Genomic DNA, 6,003 nt, shown 5'->3' with positions numbered 1-6,003 from the left:
AAACACAAGAAGGTAGAAAGAGAAAAATAAAAAGCCCATAATAATGTTCACATGGGACAAAGCCAGGCAGTCAAAAATATTTGTTAGACAAGAACTAAGGAACAGAAACACATCTATGCTTGTGTTCTTCCCACCATCCCTCCAAGATGTCCCTGCCTCCAACCAATAAATAGTGACAGACACTGAGTAGGTACTGGGTCTGCGAGGCGCGAGTCATGGTGTAGGACCGCAGTCATCTGTGCCTCCCCATATCCGTAGAATGCCGGGGGCACCGGAGGGCCCTACGGAAGGTGCAGCCGCTCCCCAGCATCTTATCCAGAAAAGGAAGAGAGAGCATCTTTGTAGTGGCTGATCCCGCGGCACGCTCACTCCCCACAGAAAAGGGAAAGACATTCCTACCCTGGGCCCTCGGGTTCGAGGGCACGCTCCATACGGAGGGCCCTGGCTCCAGCAGGGAGATTCCTTCATTTCTAAGAAAAGCGCCTAATCTTTGGCCGGCGGCCCCTGCAGACCCCCGCCAGCCCCGCTCTGGTCCTTGCCCGGGTCCCCTCCCGCAGCCCCGCGCTTGCTCGGGATTGGATCAATGCAGCAGAGTGCTCTTTGCTGGGCCTTCATGCCCTGTGATCGCCCAGCCCGGGGCTTCAGGGGCTGAGCTATCAATTCAGGCCCACTGAACTGTATTTCCCCAGCCCGGGCCCGCCCCCCGGCCTTTGTGGCGCGCCCGGTCCGCCCCCTTTGCTCACTCTGCCTTCATGCTTTGTTTGGCAAACACAAAACGCCCGGCCCAGCAGCGGGCCCTTTTCAAGCTTCGCAGCCAGCACTTGAAAACGCCGCGAGGCTCGGGTACCTGGAGCACCTCCGGGGCCAGGCCGAGGGTTCGCCGAGCGGCCTGTGCCCCCGCCAGGAGCGCCGGTGGGCCGGGCAGTGCCCCCCGGAGTTGGGGCCGAGCGGCAGCGGCTTCCACACGGAGCCACCCAGGATACCCCGGGCATCACGACTTCTCTCAGGCGCCAGCGTTCCCTTTGAAAATCCCGGGCACTTCAGGGGCCCCCTCGCTTTGCCTTTGTGTTTTAAATGGCCCAGAAGTTCACTTGACACAGAATTTAGAAGCCTGAGAACCGGTTTAGGTGACGCACTGGGGGCTCTAATCACAGCCTCCCGCACTGGCCACCAAAGGCTGCAAAGGCTGTGGCTCAAGAAGGAGAATATAAGCAGCAATATTGGTGGTAACAGCAGCTACTGTTTATTGAGCGCTTACTATTAATATGCGCCAGGTTCCATGCTAAGTGGTTTGCAAGCATGACGACATTTAAGCTTAATATACAACCACCTTGTGATGTGGGGATCAGGGCCTCTTGTATTGACAAAGAAGCTAAGGATCCCAGGGGCTAAGAAGCTTGTGCCTCACCACTGTCATACACTTCCTCAGTAGAATGTCCCTTTGCTTAAATAGTGAAATCTGTTGACATCTTTTTGGCTTTTAATAAGAACTTTTCTTTCTTTCTTTCTGTCTCTGTCTCTCTCTCTCTCTCCTTCCCTCCCTCCCTCCCTCCTTTCCTTCCTTCTCCTCCCTCTCCTCTCTCCTCCCCTCCCCTTCCTCTCTCTCTCCCTCTCTCTCTCATTTCTTCTTTTACCATTCCTGAACATGTTATTCCCTGTCGTCTTCACAATGTGAATGGAAGCAACTTTTTAGGCATTGTCATGTAATTATTATTGGAATAGCCACACTTTGTTGAAGATTCACTGTGTGCTGTGCACTTCGCTAAATGATTAAATACATCCTGTCATTGGATCCTCACAATCATCCTCTGGAGTGGGTTCTGCTATCATTTTACAGTAGAGGAAACTCAGCAATCTGAAGTAACTTGTGTAAGGTCACACAACCAGCAAGTACTTGGCAAAGCCAAGATTAATCTGAAGTCAATGCCTGTTCTCTAACCAGTAGACGATACTGTCTTCTACTATTATGATGTTTTGATTTCTAAAATTTTTCAAAGCCTGGCTGCCTGTTTTCCAAAATTTGCCGTTGAAGTTAACTTAATTGACAGTGCTTGCTAAGTTATTTTAAGTTTGGGGTTATTTTTTTTTTCCTTGAAAAGACTAATATAGCTTCAAACTGCAATGACGCTGAAGGGAAATGAGGAGAACAGGGTTCCTTACTAGGGTAAGTCTATTCATCAACAGGTATATGACTGGAGGAGGAGAATGTGATGACAAACTAATAAGTTTCAGGACATCGCCTCAAAGAGAATGGCACATGCCAAGACCTTGTGTATGGAGAGGGTAAGGCTGGTTATAGGGACTGAAAACTCAGTGCAGCCAAAACATAGAGAACAAAGAGAAACATGGTGTGAGAGGTACGTGTGTGGGGACCAACTATGAGTGGCCTAGTAAGTCCTCTAATAATCTGAGTCCTTACCCTAAGATCACTGAGAAGCCATTGAAGAGTCAAGGGGTGTCCTAGCTTTCTTAAAAGATCACTCTAGCTTCATTGCAGAAAACTTATTAGTTAGCATAGTAAATCCAGGTAAACAACTGGTTAACTCATAAACTATTGTGGTTATCCAAGCTTGAGATAATGGTGGCTTGGAATAGGGTGAAGATAATGGTTTCCTGCTAACTGCTTATTTGATGGGGGCTATCTGTAGACCTCAAATCCTCAGTTTCCTCATGTTCATGTTGTCCCCAACACTATCAGCCTTCTTTACATAAATCAATCAAGAAAGAACTATATTGATCTAGAAGCAGATTTTCGCTCCTTCTCGAATCTCTGGTTTGGCCCACCTGCCTCTACTCCAGTCTTCACTATGTCCATCAGAATTACTCAGAAGTCCTACAAGATGTCCACCTCTGCCCCACAGGCCTCCAGCAGCCGCTCATACAGCAGTGGGCCCAGTGCCCGCATCAGCTTGTTGAGCTTCTCTTGGGTGGGCAGCAGCAGTTTCTGGAGTGGCCTGGGCACCAGCCTGGGTCTGGGTGGAGGCTACATCAGGGCCACAGTTATGGGGGACATCACAGCTGTCACAGTGAGCCAGAGCCTGCTGAGCCCACTGAACCTGGAGGTGGACCCCAACATTTAGGCCATGTGCACCCAGGAGAAGGAGGCGATCAAGACACTCAACAACAGTTTGCCTCCTTCATCAACAAGGTGCACTTCCTGGAGCAGCAGAACAAGGTGCTGGAGATCAAGTGGAACCTCCTGCAGCAGCAGCAGACGGCCTGCAGCAACATGGACAGCATGTTTGAAAGCTACATCAACAACCTTCGGCGACAGCTGGACACACTGGGCCAGAGCTTGGCAACACGCAGTGGCTGGTGGAGGACTTCAAGAATAAGTATGAGGAGGACAACAAGCATACAGAGATGGAGAATGAATGTGTCCTCATCAAGAAGGATGTGGATGAAGCATACATGAACAAGGTGGAGCTGGAGTCCCACCTGGACGGGCTGACTGATGAAATCAACTTCCTTAGGCAGCTGTATCAAGTGGAGATCCGTGAGCTGCAGTCCCAGATCTCAGACATGTCTGTGGTCCTGTCCATGGACAACAATTGCTCCCTGGACATGGACAGCATCATTGCTGAGGTCCGCGCCCAGTACAAGGAGATCACCAACTGCAGCCTGGCTGAGGCTGAGAGTGTGTACCAGACCACATATGAGGAGCTGCAGGTACAGGCTGGGAAGCATGGGGATGACCTGTGGTGCATGAAGACAGAGGTCTCCGACATGAACCGGAACATTAGCCGGGCTAAGGCTGAGAGTGTGTACCAGACCAAGTACGAGGAGCTGCAGGTGCAGGCTGGGAAGTATGGGGACCACACATGGCGCATGAAGACGGAGATCTCCAACATGAACTGGAACATCAACCAGCTCCAGAATGAGACCGAAGCTCTCAAAGGCCAGAGGGCTTCCCTGGAGGCCTCCATCACAGATGCCGAGCAGTGTGGGGAGCTGGCTCTTAAGGATGGCAACACCAAGCTGGCCCAGCTGGAGGCTGCCCTGCATCAGGCCAAGCAGGACATGGCTCAGCAGCTGGATGAATACCAGGATCTGATGAACGTCAAGCTGGCCCTGAATGTGGAGTTCACCACCTACTGCAAGCTGCTGGAGGGTGAGGAGAGCCGGCTGGAGTCGGGGATGCACAATGTGAGTATCCACAGGAAGACCACCAGTGGCTACTCAGGTGGCCTGAGCTCGGCCTGCGGGTGTCTCACAACCCTTGGCCTCAGCTATGGCCTGAGCTTCTTCCAGCCTGGCTTTGGGTCTGGTGGGAGCTCCACCTCCTTCAGCCACACCAGCTGCAGGGCTGTGGTTGTGATGAAGATTGAGACCCAAGATGGGAAGCTGGTGTCTGAGTCCTCTGATGTCCTGCTACTGTGGCCCCTCCAGTCTACCCTCTCACACGGCTGCCACAGAGCCTGTGGGGGGAGACAGCTGTGCCAGGGAGCACATGGAGCAGGAGACCCACCTGAGGCTCAGCCCCATCCCTCAGCCCATCCTTGTGGGGAGTTTACCACCTGGGTTACCCCCTCTTATAAATGCCCCCAACTAAAAACCAATTTGATGGCTTTTTCCAAAATAAAGCCTCAACTGTATTGCCAACCAAAAAAAAAAAAAAAAAAAGAACTATACCTATACAAGAGCCATCAACTTAGCATGACAATAATACATGTCTCACGTGTTTTAATCCTTATTTAATGGTATCTACCACTTTTCATCATCTTGTAATAAATGACTCAGCAGAGCTGTGCCATTTTTTATGGTTTAGCTTTAAATTTACAATAAATACCTGAAAATGTTCTCCTTATGAAGATTTAAATCATTGTGGATAAGGCTAGAGTCTCCCTCGACTTCAGCCCCAAATCCTGGTCCCTTTTGTCTCTCCTTAGAGGAAGTATTTAAAGTGCTTTATATTTAGACTTTGGAAATACAGAGTGATGATGCAGATCAATCAATTGTACCTGAGTGCATCTAGAAACATAAAATAGGGATCACTTAGAAATATCCAGAAGAGGAACTGTTTCTGTTGGCACATGCCCTTTGTAATAGACATCATATTCATGGCTCTCCATATCCCATTGTGGTCAAAAGTCAATTGGATCTCTGGAGGGTTAAATATTTCCCATTGTACTTTAAAACAATAAGTGGCTTTTCTCCACAAGTATGTTATATGTCATTAAAAAGGTTGTTGTTGGTTTAAAGTACAAGTGCTCTATGTCTTGAACTTGCTCATAAAGTGAGCAGACCTGTGAAACTAGCACCAAGGTCAAGTTCAAGACAGAGACCATTACCAGCAGCCAAGAAACCCTACTTAGGTTCTCTCTTTATCACTACTCTTCCCCCAAGGTTAATCACTTTTTGACTTCTAATGGCATAGATTAGTGTTGCCTGTTTTTAAACTTTATATACGAGGTCTGGAAATTAAGTTCATGAACTCATCCTAGAAGAAGTGCTATATACCTCATTGCTGAATATCACTGCAGTCATCTTCCCCTTAGGAAGCTGTGCAGCAACATCAACACCTAGTCAACCCTTCAAAGTAATTTGGGGGTTATTTTTCTATAATAGCCATCAAAGCTGTCATGGTATGAATTTGGACAATTAAGTTTATGAACTCATTCTAGAAAAAGTGCTACATACTTCATTACTGAATATCACTATAGTCATCAGATGGCCAAGGGAAGTACCTTGAGGGTGACCGTAGTGATAGTCATCATGAGGTTTGTAGCACTTTTTCTAGCATGAGTTCAAGAACTTAATTGTCCAACATCATAAATGGAACCATACAATATGCACTCTTTGGTGTGTTATTTCTTCTGCTCAATACTAGGCTTGGAACATCCATCTATGTCCTTTGCATGTGGCAGAAATTAATTCATTATCAGTACTATTGTGCAGGGTTTCACTGTGCAAATATAGCACACAATTTATCCATTCTATTGTTGATAGACATTAGGGTGTTTTCAATTTGGGGTTATTTGGTTCTATTGTACTTTTTATTGT

At 48.1% G+C, this 6,003-nt stretch overlaps 1 pseudogene; it reads left to right on the top strand.

The window, feature by feature from the left end:
• The first annotated feature begins 2,777 nt into the window (after window positions 1–2,777).
• Window positions 2,778–5,526, top strand: LOC100949599 (annotated as a pseudogene).
• Window positions 5,527–6,003: the final 477 nt, after the last annotated feature.

The sequence above is a fragment of the Otolemur garnettii genome, unplaced genomic scaffold, assembly GCF_000181295.1.
Source record: "Otolemur garnettii isolate 467f Iridium unplaced genomic scaffold, OtoGar3 scaffold00117, whole genome shotgun sequence".
Taxonomy (NCBI): domain Eukaryota; kingdom Metazoa; phylum Chordata; class Mammalia; order Primates; family Galagidae; genus Otolemur; species Otolemur garnettii.
The sequence above is the reverse complement of the archived record's forward strand: the minus strand, read 5'-3'. Positions and strand labels throughout refer to the sequence as shown.